Below are 20,036 nucleotides of genomic sequence, written 5' to 3'. Positions count from 1 at the left end.
GCAGTGACAGGAATCACCTGGTGACTCGCGCATTCCTCTCCTTGGCATTCCTCATCCATACCAAAGGGTGAGTGGTCTGTCATTAAACGGAACTGACGCCCGAGTAAATAATAACTTTGCGATTCCAAGGCCCACTTAATAGCCAAACACTCCTTCTCTACCACGCTATAGTTTTTCTCTGCCAGGACAAGTTTTCTACTCAAGTAGGCTCTTCACCATTCACTTTTTGTGACAATACCGCCCCTAGACCTACCTCTGAGGCATCTGTCTGTACAATGAAGGTTTCCTTGAAGTTGGGGCTGATGAGGACTGGCTGTCCACACAGAGCCAACTTCATGGACTGAAAGGCTTCTTCTGCCCGAGGGTTCCACAGAACCATTACCGATTTTTTTCCTTTCAAGAGATCGGTCAGGGCCGTCGTTCTCAAAATTAGGTATAAACCGGCGGTAATACCCAAGGATGCCAAGGAACACCCTCACGTACTTTGTGCTTGACGGTTTAGGCCAGTTTTTTACTGCCTCAACTTTATTGATTTGGGGCTTGATAACTCCTTGGTCCAATCACATACCCCAAATATCGGGCTTCCTCTAGCCCTATTGCACATTTTTTTGGTTTGCCGTTAACCCCGTGGCTCTGAGAGAATTCACACCGCTTGTACCTGGGATAGATGCGTATGCCAGTGGGTGCTAAAGATGATAATGTCATCTAGATACGCTGTTGCATACTCCTGATGAGTCTTCAGCACTATGTCCATCAACCTCTGGAATGTAGCCGGGGCACCAAATAACCGAAAAGATAAGACCTCATAGTGAAATAGACCCTCTGGAGTTATGAAGGCGGTCTTTTCCTTTGCCAATTTCGTGAGAGGTACCTGCCAGTAACCCTTGGTGAGATCGAGCGTGGTAAAGTACTGGGCCTGCCCCAGTCTCTCAATCAGCTCATCCACCCTGGGCATTGGATAAAGGTCAAACTTCGACACTTCATTTAATTTCCGGAAATCGTTAAAGAAGCGCAACGATCCGTCTGGTTTCGGGATCAGTACAGTGGGGCTAGTCCACTCACTCCGTCATTTCTCGATGACGCCTAACTGGAGTATTTGTTTTACCTTAGCCGTGATGGCTTGCCTCCGGGCTTCGGGTACCTGGTACGTTCTCATTCGCACCCTTACCACAGGTTTGGTGACAATGTCATGTTGGAAAACTGTAGTCCTACCCGGTAGCTCTGAGAACACGTCGGTATTCTGCTGCACCAGCGAGCGAGCCTTCCATCGCTGCTGTTTAGTGAGAGCATCACTTATCCTGACCTCACCCCCGGACGCATCCCTGGCTGAAGGTAGAGAACTCTCTGTTGGCATGCACGAAGTGACATATGTAACTAAACATTCTCGATCTTTCCAAAGTTTTAGCAGGTTTGCATGGTAAAGCTGCTCAGGTTTCCTCCTTCCGGGCTGATACACCCGGTAATTTACCTCCCCCACCTTTTCTTGAACCTCATATGGTCTTTACCACTTGGCCATGAGCTTACTTTCGGCTGTGGGTACCAGTACTAACACCGGATCGCTCTTGTTAAAAAACCTGACCGTGGCTCTTTAATTATATGTGCTCCTCTGGGCTTCCTGGGCATCCAACAGATGTTCTTTCACAATGGGCATGACCGCCGCAATCCGGTCCTGCATACTAGCCACGTGTTCAATTATACTCCTATGTGGAGTCGGCTCTTGTTCCCACGTCTCTTTGTTGTTCCTACGTCCAACAGACCCCTAGGGTGTCTGCCATACAATAACTCAAAGGGAGAGAACCCTGTGGAAGCCTGTGGTACCTCACGGACGGCAATATCAAATAGGGTAGCAACATGTCCCCATCCCTTGCGACCTTAGAAACCACCCTTTTTAACATGGCCTTAAGGGTTTTATTGAACCGTTCTACTAGCCCGTTGGTTTGAGGGTGGTACACCAAGGTGCACAGTTGTTTAATTTTTAGCAGTTTGCACAGTTCCTTTGTCACCTTGGACATAAAAGGGGTCCCATGATCAGTCAGGATCTCCTTAGGTAGTCCAAGGTGACAGAACATGGCAATCAGTTTCGCCGAGGTGCGGCGTTGCAGTATAGCCTCCGGGTACCGGGTGGCATAGTCGACGACCACCAGTATATGTTGGTGGCCATGAGCGGATTTTACAATGGGCCCTACTAAGTCCATTGCAATCCTTTCAAAAGGTACCTCTATCACTGGCAGGGGTACCAATGGGCTACGGAAACTTGCGGTGGGTGTGGTAAACTGACATTCAGGGCAGGATTCACAGTACTTTTGGACCTCCGCGTAAATCCCTGGCCAAAAGAACCACTGCAAGATACGCTCTTGTGCCTTTTTAACCACTAAGTGTCCACCCAGCAGGTGTGTGTGTGCCAACTCCAGAACCGCCCGACGATACGACTGAGGTACCACTAACTGTTCCACGACCTCGTCCCTGATTTTGTCTACCCTATAGAGCAACTTACTGTTGACTACCATGCGTGGAAATACAGTATCTGCCCTGGGCTGTTGAGCTACGCCATTTACCTCTAACATCCTTTCCCGCGCCTGAGTCAGAGTGGGATCCTGTAGCTGAGCTGTCCCAAACGTGCCCTGGGACACTTCCAGCTTGGTGATAGATGGGGTCTCCTCAACCTCTCCTGCCAGCACCTTTAGGGTAGACCTATCGGGGTCACACTCTGTCCCTAGGTTGGACACCCCTGCGGCAGGTACCCCTGACTCGGGTTCGTCGGGTGCAGCGCCTGTAACAAATTTTACCAGGGGAGAGTGGATTTTGTTTTTCCACAGAGTCCAGAACAGGGGCAAGTCTCTTCCCAACACAGTCCCATAGGGAAGAGTTTTTACCACCCCCACCACATGTTTTATGCCGCCACATGGCGTGGACAAAACTACCTCTGTGGTTGGGTACACTCGGAGGTCCCCATGGATACACACAACCCCGAATGTCTGTCCACTGGGGTTGTCTCCTGCCACTAGCGACCCATGTACCAAAGTCACTAGGCTCCCCGAGTCTAGGAGGGCCTCCGTGGGTTACCCATTAACTAGTACTTGGCACAGTTGAGTTTCACTGTCCGGGGGGTCGGCGCTTGCCATGCAGACTGTCTGGGCATACATTGAGACCCGGCGGTTATACACGCAGTCCATGGGCTCTGTAGTCAGGGGGCAGCTAGCAACCACATGTCTCGGCCACTGACACCGCCAGCACCTAATGGTGGAGGTACTGTTAGGTCTTATGACCGTTTGGGAGGTAACCGGTCTTCTGCCACTCTCACTCTGGGGTACCCCTTCAGCACGGTTACGGTGCTGACAGTCCTCAGCAGAGGGATGTGACCCCTTTCCCGGTTCCTGGGTTGGCAGGGATCGGCGTGACAGCCGTGAGGGGGCAGAGTCTCGGACGAAGTCCTGAGTGGCCTAGTAGTGCTCGATCAGGCTGACCACCTGGTCGAGGGAGTCGGGGTCCCCTTGCCCCACCCAACGTTGGATAGCGGCCGGCAGAGTCCTCACCAGCTGGTTGACCACCACCCTCTCCACCATCTGGGCTGGAGTCCAAGACTCAGGCTGGTGCCACCTCTTGACTAGCTGCAAAAGATCAAAAGCCTGAGTCCGGGCGGGTCGGGTCTCCACATAGGCCCATGAAAATACGCGCTGAGCCCTCACGTATGTATTGACCTCCAGTCGGGCAAGGATCTCACCTTTGAGCCTCTTGTAGTCCTGGGCGTCCTCCTGACTGAGGTCGAAGTAGGCCTTTTGGGCATCACCGACCAGAAACGGAGCCACCACTTCAACCCACTGGCCGGCTGGTAGGTTTTCCCGCTCTGCTGTGTGCTCATAAAGTGTCAGGAAGGCTTCCACGTCGTCCTCTGGTCCCATCTTCCTCAACGCTGAACGAACCTTGTTACGGGCCTCTTGATGTTCCGGGGCTGCTGCCGTCAGCGACTCCCGCAGTGCAGCAACCTGTTGCAGCAACTGTTCATTTGTTTTTTGCTGCTGCTGGTACAGTGGCTGCTGCTCCCGCTCCTGCAGTTGCTGCTGGAGACTCTGGTGCTGCTCCTGCTGTTGCCGCTGAGACTGCAGCTGCTGCTGAGTGAGTACCAGCTGCTTTAACAGCTCCTCCATTTTGTCCATGGAGTGGGGCTGAAAGGTGGCAGGCCAGATTGTGGTCATGCAGCTGCCGGTGGGGGTATGCCTCAGTCACAATGCCCGCATTCTCCACAAAGCTGTTAGGCTGTGGTTTTCACACCGTGCAGTAACTGAGTCAGTGACCCAAGCAAGTCCAACATAAACAGCTTTATTCAGCAACTCACGGGTAAACAGAAAAGTCCTCCGTTTCGCAGCCGGGTTAACATGATCCTTAAACAACTGTTGCCGTGGGCAACAGCCGTGCCGGGCCGCTTAGAGCCTGACTGGTGCAGAGCCTTCCCAGGCGTGGTTTCGGCTCCTCACAGGCCCGCCAAACTTTCCTTCTATGTTTCAAACAGGTCCAAATACTGAACAACACTAATCCTTAGTGCAGGGTTTTTAAAGGACCTGTGGCAAGAGGCACTGAAAAACCAGGGTTGGAGGGAGGAGGCCGCCCCACTGCCTTCCTGTAGCCTCCTCCAAGAAATGAAGGCCCTGCCGGGTTTTACTAATTTGCCTTAGCCAGATAGCCTGACCAGGTCAATACTCACCTTCATTCCTGCATTGCAGCCGCAGGTGAGTTTGTGACTGCAATGCACTCCAATAGATTTAATAGGTCTCTGTACACATTCTGGGTGATATATAATGTACCTCGTATACGATCCCGTCACTGCCTCACAATTGTTACATGTATACAGGATCAGAACCAATAACAGCATGAAATACATCACCAGAACCACCAACAGTACAGAAATACATCACCAGAATATACATTAGCACAGCAATACATTATCAGAACCACCATCAGTAAAAAAATACATCACTAGAACACCCATCAGTACAGAAATACATAACTAGAACCACAATCAGTACATAACTACATCACCAGCACCTCCATCGTTACAGAAATGCATTAGCAGAATCACCTTTAGCACAGAAATACATCACTAGAGCCACCATCAGTACATGAATGCATCACCAGAACTACCATCAGTACATGAATATATTTCCAAGCTTAGTACATTGAGCTATTGTAATATCAGGTTAGCCCCATATCTTGTACAATTGTATTGCATAAACCTAAAATTCCTATTATGTCCTTAACAATGGTAAGGAGCAGTGTTGAGCGAACATGCTCGACACTGCTCGGTACTCGCCCGAGCATCACGCTACTCGGGATGTTCGGCGAGCACCGAGCATTTCCGGGTTACTCGGGTCTCCGCCCTGCATGTTTGACGCTCTTTACAGAGCCAATGAACATGCAGGGATTGCCAGCCAGTCACTGTAATGCTGCAGCCATGTTGGTTGTGGGCATTACAGTGATTGGCTGGCCGCACAGCGTCACCTCGAGAATTTAAAACCGGGCGCCGCCATCTTGGACACAGTTGCTCCGGATTAGACAGTGTAGGGACAGCGCTGCTGATTTAGGGAGAGATATAAACTGAGAAATAGTTAGTGTAGGGTCTGTAAAGGCTGCCAGAACAAACAAACAGTCCTTTTCAGGACTAATATCCATCCCAGATACCAGGCAGGCAGGCTGTATAGGAGACACAGTGGTTATACCAGCAAACGCTGCATTACAGTCCTGTGTGCTCCTGTTGCTGAAATTTCTGGACTTAGCACCAGGTGTCGGGGGCCAGGAAAAATCCTTTTTTTTCATCTAAATCCTCCTTTTTATTTCCTCCTTCACACTGTACAAATACCCGTCTTATTAACCTTTTGGTGTGTCCCCCCCTCCCCCAAAAAAAAAGCGTGTCTCTGATTTTTCAGACACAAATATAACTGTTGAAAATAGTCTGGAGTAGGCTAGAGAAACAGAAGTGTTGTTTTGCACTTCCACGGTTCAAACCTCTGTATTATCCATTTTGGGCCATTTGTATTAAAAAAAAAAAACAGTTTGAGTGTGTCGCTCACTGTTCAGCCGCAAATCTATATATTTAAAAAAGTCTGGTATACCCCAGTAAACAATAACTGTGGTTTTGCCATCCCACGGTAAAAAATCTCTATTATTCAGGTTTTGGTATATTTTCCGTAAAGAAAAACAGTAGTGTCTCCTGACTGTTGTGACACAAAAATATATCTGTTGAAAATAGTCTTGTGTAGGCCCAACATCCCAGTGTGGTTTTGCAGTTCCACGGGTCAAATCGCTGTACTATCCAGTTTTGGGCCTTTAGTATCTAAAAAAAAAGAAGTTTGAGTGTGTCGCTCACTGTTCAGCCGCAAATATCTCTATTTAAAAAAGTGTGGTATACCCCAGAAAACAATAACTGTGGTTTTGCCATCCCACGGTAAAAAATCTCTATTATTCAGGTTTTGGTATATTTTCCGTAAAGAAAAACAGTAGTGTCTCCTGACTGTTGTGACACAAAAATATATCTGTTGAAAATAGTCTTGCGTAGGCCCGACATCCCAGTGTGGTTTCGCAGTTCCACGGGTCAAATCGCTGTACTATCCAGTTTTGGGCCTTTGGTATCTAAAAAAAAAGCAGTTTGAGTGTGTCGCTCACTGTTCAGACGCAAATATCTCTATTTAAAAAAGTGTGGTATACTCCAGTAAACAATAACTGTGGTTTTGCCATCCCACGGTAAAAAATCTCTATTGTTCAGGTTTTGGTATATTTTCCGTAAAGAAAAACAGTAGTGTCTCCTGACTGTTGTGACACAAAAATATATCTTTTGAAAATAGTCTTGTGTAGGCCCGACTTCCCAGTGTGGTTTCGCAGTTCCACGGGTCAAATCGCTGCACTATCCAGTTTTGGGCCTTTGGTAACTAAAAAAAAAGCAGTTTGAGTGTGTCGCTCACTGTTCAGCCGCAAATATCTCTATTTAAAAAAGTGTGGTATACCCCAGTAAACAATAACTGTGGTTTTGCCATCCCACGGTAAAAAATCTCTATTATTCAGGTTTTGGTATATTTTCCGTAAAGAAAAACAGTAGTGTCTCCTGACTGTTGTGACACAAAAATATATCTGTTGAAAATAGTCTTGTGTAGGCCCGACAGCCCAGTGTGGTTTCGCACTTCCACGGGTCAAATCGCTGTACTATCCAGTTTTGGGCCTTTGGTATCTAAAAAAAAAGCAGTTTGAGTGTGTCGCTCACTGTTCAGCCGCAAATATCTCTACTTAAAAAAGTGTGGTATACCCCAGTAAACAATAACTGTGGTTTTGCCATCCCACGGTAAAAAATCTCTATTATTCAGGTTTTGGTATATTTTCCGTAAAGAAAAACAGTAGTGTCTCCTGACTGCTGTGACACAAAAATATATCTGTTGAAAATAGTCTTGTGTAGGCCCGACATCCCAGTGTGGTTTCGCAGTTCCACGGGTCAAATCGCTGTACTATCCAGTTTTGGGCCTTTGGTATCTAAAATAAAGCAGTTTGAGTGTGTCGCTCACTGTTCAGCCACAAATATCTCTATTTAAAAAAGTGTGGTATACCCCAGTAAACAATAACTGTGGTTTTGACATCCCACGGTAACAAATCTCTATTATTCAGGTTTTGGTATATTTTCCGTAAAGAAAAACAGTAGTGTCTCCTGACTGTTGTGACACAAATATATATCTGTTGAAAATAGTCTTGTGTAGGCCCGACATCCCAGTGTGGTTTCGCAGTTTCACGGGTCAAATCGCTGTACTATCCAGTTTTGGGCCTTTGGTATCTAAAAAAAAGCAGTTTGTGTGTGTCGCTCACTGTTCAGCCGCAAATATCTCTATTTAAAAAAGTGTGGTATACCCCAGTAAACAATAACTGTGGTTTTGCCATCCCTCGGTAAAAAATCTCTATTATTCAGGTTTTGGTATATTTTCCGTAAAGAAAAACAGTAGTGTCTCCTGACTGTTGTGACACAAATATATATCTGTTGAAAATAGTCTTGTGTAGGCCCGACATCCCAGTGTGGTTTCGCAGTTTCACGGGTCAAATCGCTGTACTATCCAGTTTTGGGCCTTTGGTATCTAAAAAAAAGCAGTTTGAGTGTGTCGCTCACTGTTCAGCCGCAAATATCTCTATTTAAAAAAGTGTGGTATACCCCAGTAAACAATAACTGTGGTTTTCCTCTTCCACGGCTCTAATCTACTCTTTATTACCCTTTTTCCATTGATAGTGCAAGTGTAAGCTATTTTACTTCATTTACAATGGGCAAGGCGCGTGGCAAGGGACGTGGAAGTGGACATTCTGGTGATGGTTCGTGCAGAGGACGGGGCCGTGGCCAAGGTGAAAATGTGCCACAACCAACAGCCACATCTTCTCGCTCCCACTTCTTGACCGAATTACTAGGGAAGCACAGAACAACACCAGTATTGAGAACTGATCAGTGTGAACAGGTTATTAATTGGATAGCAGATAATACTTCCAGTTACCTGGGCACCACCACCTCCGGTCTTTCTTCCACACGGTCAACTCTTAGTAGCCATGAGTCTCGACCGCATACTCCTCCTCACCCTGATGCTCCTTCCTCCCACCATGCCGAGTGTTGTCAGACAGCAAGTGATCCCACACTTGGACACTCTGAAGAGCTGTTCACTGGTCCATTTCCATATTTGGGCCCCTTGCCTGATACACTTGAAGTGGTGGAAGAGGAGATCCCATGTTGCGATGCCCAAATATTTGAACAGCCACGGCCACAGGAAGTCGACGTTGGCAATCTGTCACAAGAGGTGGACGATGACGAGACACAATTGCCAGGAAGTGAGGAGGAGGATCGTGGTGCGCAAGTGGAAGAGGAGGAGGTGGTGGATGATCTAGTAACTGACCCAACGTGGAAGGAGGACATGCAGAGTGAGGCCAGCAGCACACAGGGGGAGGGAGGCAGAGTACCCCAACAGGCAGGAAGAAGCAGTGTGGTGGCCGCAGACAGAAGGCAGGCAGCCGTTCCCCGTAACACCAACACGAGGGACGTTGCCAGTACAAGCGGTAGGTCTTCCAGAGTCTGGAATTTTTTTAAAGACTCTGCTGTTAACCCCAAAAAGCCATATGTTCCACCTGCCATGCCAGCATCAGCAGGGGTGACAAACTACCAGCCTGACCACCACCAGCATGATCAGGCACATGGCAGCAAAGCACCCGACTTTGTGGGGTGAAAACCCAGGGTCCACGACCAGTGTCAGCGGGTGTCACCACCGCTTCTTCCACTGTTGCGCGTGCAATAGAACCCCCTGTTGTGTGTGCAAGGCAATCCCCTGTCCATACTGCATGTAAAGATGCCCCCTCCTCTCAGTCTTCACTTGTTATGGCAGTTTCTCAAGAAACAGCATCAACGTCCACGTCCATGTCCCACCGAAGCGTTCAATTGTCCATATCCCAGACCTTTGGACGAAAGCGGAAATTCGCAGCTAACGCCCCACAGGCCACAGTCCTAAATTCGCACATTTCACGACTGCTTGCGTTGGAAATGCTGCCTTTTAGGCTGGTGGAGACAGAATCCTTCCGCAATCTTATGGCAGAGGCCGTCCCTCGGTACTCGGTCCCCAGCCGACACTATTTTGCACGGTGTGCCATCCCCGCACTACACAAGCACGTGTCCCAAAGCATCTGCCATGCCCTCAACAACGCAGTTACTGGGAGAGTCCACCTGACAACGGACACGTGGACAAGTGCTTGTGGCCAGGGACGGTACATCTCTCTGACGGCACACTGGGTATACATAGTGGAAGCCTGGACCCAGTCGGACCTTGGGACGGAACACATCCTCCCCACACCGAGGATTGCGGGCCCTATGTCAGTCAGAGTTTCCAACACAGTGTACAACTCCTGCTCATCCTCCTCCTACTCCTCCTCATGTTCAGCCTCCAACTCAGATATCACCACATCAGTTACAAGCTGGAAGCATTGCAGTACTGCCTCCGCCAAGCGGCAACAGGCTGTGCTGAAACTCATAAGCTTAGGTGATAAACCTCACACTGCTTGTGAGTTGTGGACAGCTGTGAAAGAGCAGGCAGATCTGTGGCTGAGACCGCTGAACCTACATCCCGGCATGGTCGTGTGTGACAATGGCCGTAACCTGGTGGCTGTGTTGCAGCAGCGTTTGCAGCTTCCGGCACACCGACTGGTGTGTGATGTCCCCACACGTTGGAACTCCACCCTCCACATGTTGCAAAGGATTTGTGAGCAGAAGAGAGCAGTTGTGGAGTACCAGCTGCAACAAGGCCGTCGATATTCAGGTCAGACTCCACACATAAGACCTCAGGAGTGGACCTGGATGTCTGACATATGTACCATCCTGACAAACTTGGAGGAGGCCACCAAGATGGTGAGTAGCGATGACGCCATCATTAGTGTCAGCATCCCACTTGTCTGTCTTTTGCAATGCTCTCTGCAGAGAATTAAAGAGGAGGCATTGCAGCCAGAGTATGATGAGATGGATCAAGAAGCCGTAGCGGGCGATTACACACAGCCAAGCCTCATCTCATCCCAACGTGCATTAGGGGACAATGAGGGAGAGGAGGAGGAGGAGGAAGAACAGGAGCTGCTATCATGCGTTGTAGACGGTAGTACTTGTACAAGTGTCATACCATCGGTTCAGCGTGGGTGGCCTGAGGACAGGGGGGAGGAGGAAGAGGAGGAGGAGGAGGAGAGCATGGTCAGTCGTCATCTTGGTGAGGACACGGAAATCTTGCCCATTACCAGTCTGGCACGCATGACTGTCTTTATGTTACGCTGCCTTAACCGTGACCCTCGCGTTGTCAAAATGTTGGGTGACAGTCATTACTGGTTGGTGACACTTGTAGACCCCCGCTACCAGGAGAACTTTCACTCTCTTATTCCTGAGGTGGAGAGGTCTAAAAAAATGGGGCAGTACCAGAAGTCCCTTGCTGCAGAACTCTTAAAAAAATTCCCATCTGAACACGCTAGCGGCAGAGGTCACAGTTCGTTGCCCAACCAAGGCGTACAGGCGAGAGAGATGCAACTCCAATCCAGCAGAGGCAGGGGAACACTGTCAATGTTCTGGGACAGTTTTCTGCCACCTGCCCAGCTTACAGGCCCTGAGGCGCGGGGTACTCTCACAAGGAGTGGAAAGTTTCAAAAGATGGTGAGGGAGTACCTTGCCGACTGTACCAGCGTCCTCCGTGATTCCTCTGTGCCTTTTAATTATTGGGTATCCAAGCTGGACACTTGGAATGAACTCGTTCTGTACGCCTTGGAGGTTCTGGCCTGCCCTACCGCTAGCGTGTTATCGGAGCGTGTTTTTAGTGCCGCTGGGGGTATTATAACTGATAAGCACACTCGCCTGTCAACTGACAATGCTGACAATCTGACCCTTATCAAAATGAACAAGGGCTGGATTGGGCCAGACTTCTCATCACCACCAAATGACAGCAGAGTAACATAAAGTCAAATCCACTGTGTTATTTCGGGAGGTGTATTCACATGCACCGCTTCACACCCACACATGGGTATACGCTTCCTCGTTTCGGCTGTTTTATCTTCTTCTCCTTATCCTCAGTCTCCACCGCCACTATACCACCAGGGTGCCAGCATTGCAAGTTCCTCCGTCCTTATTTTCGGCAGCTTTTGCTTTCAAGGCATAAGCAAATACTATGGAACACCCACTCCCCAATAATGGGACTTATGTTTGTAATATGCTGTACTGCATGGCTCTTGTAAGGGGCATTGCAAGTTGCTCCATCCTAATTTTTGGCAGCTTTTGCTTGGAAAGCATAAGCAAATACTATGGGAGACCCACTCCCCAATAATGGGACTTATGTTTGTAATATGCTGTACTGCATGGCTCTTGTAAGGGGCATTGCAAGTTGCTCCGTCCTAATTTTTGGCAGCCTTTGCTTGGAAAGCATAAGCAAATACTATGGAAGACCCACTCCCCAATAATGGGACTTATGTTTGTAATATGCTGTACTGCATGGCTCTTGTAAGGGGCATTGCAAGTTGCTCCGTCCTAATTTTTGGCAGCTTTTGCTTGCAAGGCATAAGCAAATACTATGGGAGACCCACTCCCCAATAATGGGACTTATGTTTGTAATATGCTGTACTGCATGGCTCTTGTAAGGGGCATTGCAAGTTGCTCCGTCCTAATTTTTGGCAGATTTTGCTTGCAAGGCATAAGCAAATAATATGGGAGACCCACTCCCCAATAATGGGACTTATGTTTGTAATATGCTGTACTGCATGGCTCTTGTAAGGGGCATTGCAAGTTGCTCCGTCCTAATTTTTGGCAGATTTTGCTTGCAAGGCATAAGCAAATACTATGGGAGACCCACTCCCCAATAATGGGACTTATGTTTGTAATATGCTGTACTGCATGGCTCTTTTAAGGGGCATTGCAAGTTGCTCCGTCCTAATTTTTGGCAGCTTTTGCTGGGAAAGCATAAGCAAATACTATGGGAGACCCACTCCCCAATAATGGGACTTATGTTTGTAATATGCTGTACTGCATGGCTCTTGTAAGGGGCATTGCAAGTTGCTCCGTCCTAATTTTTGGCAGCTTTTGCTTGCAAGGCATAAGCAAATACTGTGGGAGACCCACTCCCCAATAATGGGACTTATGTTTGTAATATACTGTACTGCATGTGATGCGCCCCCTGGGCCGTGTGTACACGTGTGTGGGATACCTGGTGCCGGGTCTCTGGGGTCTGTAGTCTCCGTGGCGGTGACCCGGTCCCGTGGCTCAGGCTGGTCAAACCATTGGCAGTCTTTCTTAGGTTTTGAGGTTAATTGTCCGACTGCACCACTCGTGGATTGCGTTCAGGGAGTACCACCGCTGCGAGGCAGACCGCTGAGGCTGGTGTTGTGTGCGCAGCAGAGAATGGGATAACTCCCCACGGGAGGAGTATAGCCTCTGGGCAGTGAGTGTGGATGATGGGGCTGATGGTGCACGAGCGCAGCAGGAACGACTCAGAGTCTTTGCAGTGCCGTTCAGGGTCTTTACTGATGATTATAAGGTAGACCCTCCCGGGAGTACTGGCTAGCATAAGAGGCCTGGTCAGTCTGTGAGCAAGAAGGAATTCCCCTGGCCAGGTGGAGTTGTAGGCCTCCCCGTCTGCCTGCACTATTCCTGGCTACCTTGCTGTAAGCGGGTAGAAGTAGCCCACATCCCTGAGTGTACCGTGTAGTGCTCACCCATATGGCTGGTGACTTGGGGCCTTCTGTTAGCCTCCGTTCCACGACGGCGGTGCTGGTCCCTTGCTTGTGACTGAGCCTCCAGTCTTCTATGGCCAGAGGACCTGAAATCCACTGCCGGCTGGTTTCTGCTGCTGGATATATAAGTCCTCACAGCCTTGGACTCCTGTGTCCGGTTCCTATTGTCTTCTGCCAGGGCAAGCTCTGCTCAGCTTCCAGCCCCTGGTCTTTAGCTCCTAGCTCCTACAGAGCTCCTTGCTGTTACTTTCCCTTGCTCTCACTCTGACTCTGACTGTTCTCTGTTCTCTGACTCACTCAACCCCGCCCCAGATCCAGTTTATAAGGGCAGAATTCTCCCCTCCCAGGACTGGGGCAGGAGGATGTTGCATGTTTAAGGGATCCTGACCAGGAAACCTCCCACTTGCTCTCCGACGTAATATCTCTATTACTGTGGTGACCAGACCCCTGGGGTGCCACACATGGCTCTTGTAAGGGGCATTGCAGTTCCTCATAATTTTTGGAAAGCCTTACATTCACTGCTTAGGCCAACAGTGCACAGGAGACCCAGTTGCTATAAATGGAAAAAAAGGTTTAGTTAATGCCCTCTGACCTCCATGTCATTTCCAAGGGGCATTGGAGTGCCTCGAAATTTTTGATAGGCATTGCACTCACTGTATGCCCTGTAACTGTGTAGCCGAACCGCTCCTTTTGTTACAGAAACATATCCTACAAGACATATCTGGTTGACTGGCCTGATATTGATGTGAATGGTCCCTGTTCCTCCTGCTCTTTCTCCTTTGCCACTACCTCATCCGTCATTTATCACCTGAAGCTTTGTTTTAACGAGAGTCATAGAACTTGGATAGTAGCAGGAAAACATCCAGCAATCCTCGGAGGAGGTAGGATATGCGCCAAAACGCTGACCACCTCAGGCCTAGCCGCTACTACATACATGCGCTTGAATTACAACAAAACAAAGCAGATGCTAACTTCTATCATCCTCATCATGCTCCTCACCTTGACACTCTCAACTCCCCTGATGGAGAAGCCAGGGCCCACCGGAGGAGTCTGATAGTCCGGTGGGCTCGGCCAATGCTGCCCTAAAGCAGGCCAGGCTAAGAAAAGTGTGGAAAAGGTTACCGGGTCAAATATGGGTAGCTGGGGACCGAGTTTGGACACCCGGCCACACCCTGGAGGCTGGGGAGCAAGTGGGGACACCCGGCCACCAGGCGGCTGGGGACTGAGTATGGATACCAGGCCGCCGACACAGTCATGGCGTGGTGGCCAGATTCCTCCGCATGCCTAAAAGGCCCAATTTAAAGTGCAAGCAAGCAAGCAGTATGGTATTGCAGCCTGGGGGTGGGTGGGTGGCAGGCTGCATACTTGCGCTTGTATTGCAAGGAATGTGGGAGGTGCAATTGAACACTGCCCTGGGACTAGAACTTGCATGGGGATAGTTGCAAGTCTGCATCTTCTGACGCGGCAAGGATCACTTATGATGGGCACACTTTTAGACAGTGACCTGGGAGTCAGAGATGCTTCCAGGGGTCTTCCCCATGCTGTTCCCATGTCTTTTCAGTACTTTATGCATGTGTCACACAGCACATGGCCAGATAAGGTTGTAAAATGTTAAAATGACATTTCCCGGTGAATGCATTTGTCATAGTTGAAAGCAATACAAAAGTGCAAAAACGCATAGAAAATGCTACTTGTGAACATAGCCGAAGGTGTGGAGGAGTATTTTTGTTTTTGGTCATTTATTTTAACTTATACACAAGTTTTTTCCCTGGAAAGTATGTTTCTTCACAGGAAAAAAGTTTCACTTTCGTTTTTGAACGTTTTATTGTGAGCCCGTAAAAGTGGCTTAATACCTCTGACCACGTTGTTGACAGCAGTGACCTGGGGGTCAGAAATGCTTCCTGGGGCGATCCCCATGCTGTGCCCATGTCATTTGAGCACTGTCACTATCGTTTTGGGCACTTGTTAGGCTTTTAAAAGACTGCCGGGGGTGCCACCGCAAAAATGCTCGGGTCTCTCATAGACTAACATTGGGCTCGTTGCTCGGGTCGAGCACCCGAGTATCACGGCGAGCTCGGCCCGAGCTTCGAGCACCCGAGCATTTTAGTGCTCGCTCAACACTAGTAAGGAGATATTGAGATCATTAGACTGTGGATGGTACAGGAACCACATTACTGATGACATAAATAAAAAATAAACATTTACTTTTTGGAACCTTATAGATGACATCTTCTCTGACTGGAGTTGATCTCTTTATTTTCTTCTAAATCTTGTTGAGACACCATGATGACTTTTTAAATCCACAGCTTGTTCTACCATCTTCTGCCGCACATACCCTGAAAAATAACAGTGACATTATAATGGTCCTGGATAAAAATATCTGCCCTGCGCTGTTCCGCTGAATAATTTCCTCTCACTGTAATCCCTGCACATAATATGACCTCCACACTGTCCTTCTCATGGTACATGGCCACCACACTGACCTTTACTTTCCATACTGGACCTCCTCTTCACACTGTCCTTTCACATTTTATTCTTCTATACTACCCAGTCTTTATGTGTCCCTTCCTCACACTCTCCCCTGTATACTGTTCATTCTATATTGTGCCCTCACACTGTACCCCTTGTTGCCCTCTTTCTATATCCGGCCCCCTACACTACCCACTATCTACATTGGACCCCCAAGCATTTCTCTCCCATAATATCTACTCATGCTCCAACCTTTCATGACCCTTCACACATTTCTCCACTCTTCTGTCACCTCACACACTATCCCCACCATTCGCATACAGTTTCCTCACACGTTCTCCCCCTGCCAATACTGTTCCCTAACAACCTCCCCTCACCATATTGTCTCCTCACACATCCCCCACCCCTCCACATGCAGTCTCATCATACATTTCTCCTCTCCCTTCTCATGCTGTCTCCTCACACATTTCCATCCTCCCTCCCCATACTGCCTCCTCAAACATTGTCACCTATACCCTCTGCCCTACATATTGCCTGCTCATACATCTCTCCCTCCCCATACTTTTTCCTCAAAATCCTCCTTCCCTTTTATAGTGTCTCCTCACAAGATTCCTCATGGTAACAACTTCAGTTTCTTCAGCTTCATGGGAGCACTTACCATACCAATGTTCACTGCCTCTGTGGTGCAAGAAAGTGATGTCAGCTGTGTTATCAGCTGACCTGATCACGCTATTGATGTTGCCCTGACTCAGAATTGCTGGCGGTCAGGGCTTCAATTGTACTCATGTCTGAAAGACACTTTGGTGATTAGACTACAATGAGCCCACCAAGGTATCTCACCTGATGAAACCTTTTTGGAGGAAATATATTGGGAGGCCAATAGTGACACCTAGCGTGAGTTGTTAGGGAAAGCTATGGACTGCCCTTGTTAGGGCAGGAGCATTTGAGGTTTTCAGGGCTACAGTAACTCCTGCAGAGTAAAACAGGACATTTGTTTTTATTGATGACCCCCTGTTAATCAGAAGGAGGCTTTTGAGACTACTGAGGACGCCAGATGTCATGCTCCATATGGAAGATGGGTGAGATAGTTCCTTTACCTTTGATTGAGTAAAGTTCCTATGCTGGGGTAACATTGTTACCACCAGATACTGTAGTGGACCATCATTGTTTGGCTTCCTGATATATCACACACCCATATTCTCTTCCTAATAGAGGTGATGCTATTTTTTTCTCTATGTGGTGAGTGGATAGTGTGTCATTTTAATTTTATAATGTAATGGTATTTGTGGCTCTTTTTAAATTATTGATACTAAAGGTTACATTTTAATGTCTTTAACTCTCACATTATTTCGGTAATATAATTAATCAGTGAGACGTTTCATAGCTCCTGGTCATTGGATATGACTTAATATTGTGCTGCTTTATAATTAATATTTTATGTAACTGAAGTTGGTGCTGTGATTGCATTGTCGTGTTTTAAAATTGTCTATTTAAATTATCCCATTCCCGCTTTTCATGAAGCAGCCATACTAGACTGCCCTCTTTTGATAGCCGTGCACACATGATGAAGTATGACTTTTGTGAACATGTAAATCTACGTCCAGTATCAGTGTTCCGTCATTAGAGACATCATGTAAGAGGAACTAGTTTACCTAGATTAAATAAATGTGTTTATATGTGTGATGAACATTCTAATTGCTACAATAACATTTAAATAGCCTAGTGTATGCATGTTTTACTTATTCCCTGACAAAGCTATATGCAAAACGCGCATCAGTTGCATTTTTCTTTGTGAGCATACATTTACCACTCTTTGTAACATTTCCTTACCATGATTTTTTCTGACCTTTTTCTTTATACATGATATATGTGAAGCATGTGAATATATTTTTTCAGTATTTATCTTCAATGCAGAGTGCTATTATTATATGGCTACATTATTCTCAATTGTATTAAATCTGTTGATTGGTGTTTTCTTGCTCATCTAGTTTATCTATTCTTAGTGTATGGTACTGCATGTTGTATATTAATTTTCAACATATTTTAATAAAGAACATACATATTTTTTTCAGATTTATTGAGTTGTTCACTATTTTTTGTAGAAGTTATGTATAACTTATTTAGCTTCATTTGAGGACATTTTTTTTCTCTAGAATAGCAAGTACTCAAATTTTTCATACTCCATGATATACTTTTCTTTTAAACTTAACTTTTTAAGTCACGTTGAATGATAGGTGAAATTTGAAGATAGGATTAAAGCCTCAACAAATAAAGCCAAGTCATATTAGAAAGTTAATTCTGTGTAGTTTGAAAAGAAATCCTATATGTATGGTGATATTCTCATAATGTATTGAAGTTTTTATCATTTAGAAAAGTGTGATTACTTAATCCTTTCATGCCAGAGCCTGTTTTCGCCTTCGTGACCAGTTCATTTTTTTCAATTCTGACCACTGTCACTTTATGAGGTAATAGCTCTGGAATGCTTCAATGGATCCCACTGATTCTGAGATTTCTTTTTGTGACATCTTGTACTTCATGACAGTGGTAAAATTTCTTCGATATGACTTGTGTTTATTTGTGAAAAAAATAGAAATTTGGAGAAAATTTTAAATATTTTGCAATTTTCAAAATTAGAATTTTCATGCCCTTAAATCAGAGAGATATGTCACACAAAATAGTTAATAAATAACATTTACCACATGTCTACTTTACATCAGCGCAATTTTAGAACCAAATTTTTTTTTGTTAGGAAGTTATAGGGGTTAAAATTTGACCAGAGATTTCTCATTTTTCCAACAAAATTTCAAAAACCATTTTTTAGGGACCATCTTATTTGAAGTGACTTTGAAGGGCCTTTATGACAGAAAATACCCAAAAGTGACATCATTCTAAAAATTTCACCTCTCAAGGTGCTCAAAACCACATTCAAGAAATTTATTAACTGTTTAGGTGCTTCACAGGAATTTTTGGAATGTGGAAGAAAACAATGAACATTTAAATTTCTTTTACAAAAATGTTACTTTAGACCCCAATTTTTTTATTTTCACAAGGGTAACAGGAAAAAAATGGACTACACAATTTGTAGTACAATTTCTCTTGAGCACGCTGATACCCCATATGTGAGGGAAAACCACTGTTTGGGCGCACGGCAGAGCTCGGAAGGCAAGGAGCGCCATTTGACTTTTTGAATGTAAAATTTGTTTGAATAATTAGCGGACGCCATGTCGCATTTGGGGAGCCCCTGATGTACCTAAACAGTGGAAACCCCTTACTAGTGACACCATTTTGGAAACTAGACCCCTCAGGGAACTTATCTAGATGTGTGTTGAGCACCTTGAACCTTCAGGTGCTTCACAGTAGTTTTTAATATATTGATTCGTAAAAATAAAATTTTCACATTTTTCCCACAAAAATGTATTTCATCCCATAACTTTGCATTATCATAAGGGTAACAGGAGAAATTGCACCATGACATTTGTTGTGCAATTTCTTCTGAGTACGCTGATATACCATATGTGGGGGAAAACCACTGTTGGGGCACACTGCAGGGTTTGGAAGGGAAGGAGCGCCATTTGACTTTTTGAATGTAAAATTTGTTTGAATAATTAGCGGACGCCATGTCACATTTGAGGAGCAACTGATGTACCTCAACAGTGGAAACCCCCCACAAGTGACAACATGAAATTTGTTGTGCAATTACTCCTGAGTACGCCGATACCCCATATGTGGTGGAAAACTACTACTTTGGCACACGGCAGGGCTTGGAAGAGAAAGGAGCGCTATGTTGGCTGGGATAGGTTGCAGACACCATGTCACATTTGAAGAGTCGCTGACATGCCGAAACAGCAGAAACCCTCACAAGTGACCGCATTTTGTAAACTACGCCTTTCAAGGAATTCATCTAGGAAAGTAGTGAGTATTTTTTAATTTTTAAATTTATACCATTGGGCAGTGAAGAAAAAAAAATTATATTTTTACCACAAAAAAATTGTTTTAGCCTCAGATTTTACATTTTCACACAGGGCAATGGGTAAAAATGGTGAAGAAATATGTCACACAATTTCTTATAAACATGGCAATACCCCATATGTGGCTATACAGTACTGTTTAACCATACGGCGAAACTCGGGAGGGATGGAGTTCTATTTGACTCTTGGAGAACAAATTATTGTAGAATAGTTTGCGGACTCCAAATACACAGCCCCTAAGTGCTAGAAGAGCAGAATTCTCCCTCAAGTGACCCCATTTTGGAAATTATAACTAGAGATGAGCGGTGTTCGAATTGAACTGTTCACCAAATTCAAATTCGAGCTGTTTTGGGCGGTGTTCGA

This window comes from Phyllobates terribilis, unplaced genomic scaffold (genome assembly GCF_046119375.1).
Source record: "Phyllobates terribilis strain yellow unplaced genomic scaffold, ASM4611937v1 Scaffold_11__3_contigs__length_659146591, whole genome shotgun sequence".
Taxonomy (NCBI): domain Eukaryota; kingdom Metazoa; phylum Chordata; class Amphibia; order Anura; family Dendrobatidae; genus Phyllobates; species Phyllobates terribilis.
The sequence above is the reverse complement of the archived record's forward strand: the minus strand, read 5'-3'. Positions refer to the sequence as shown.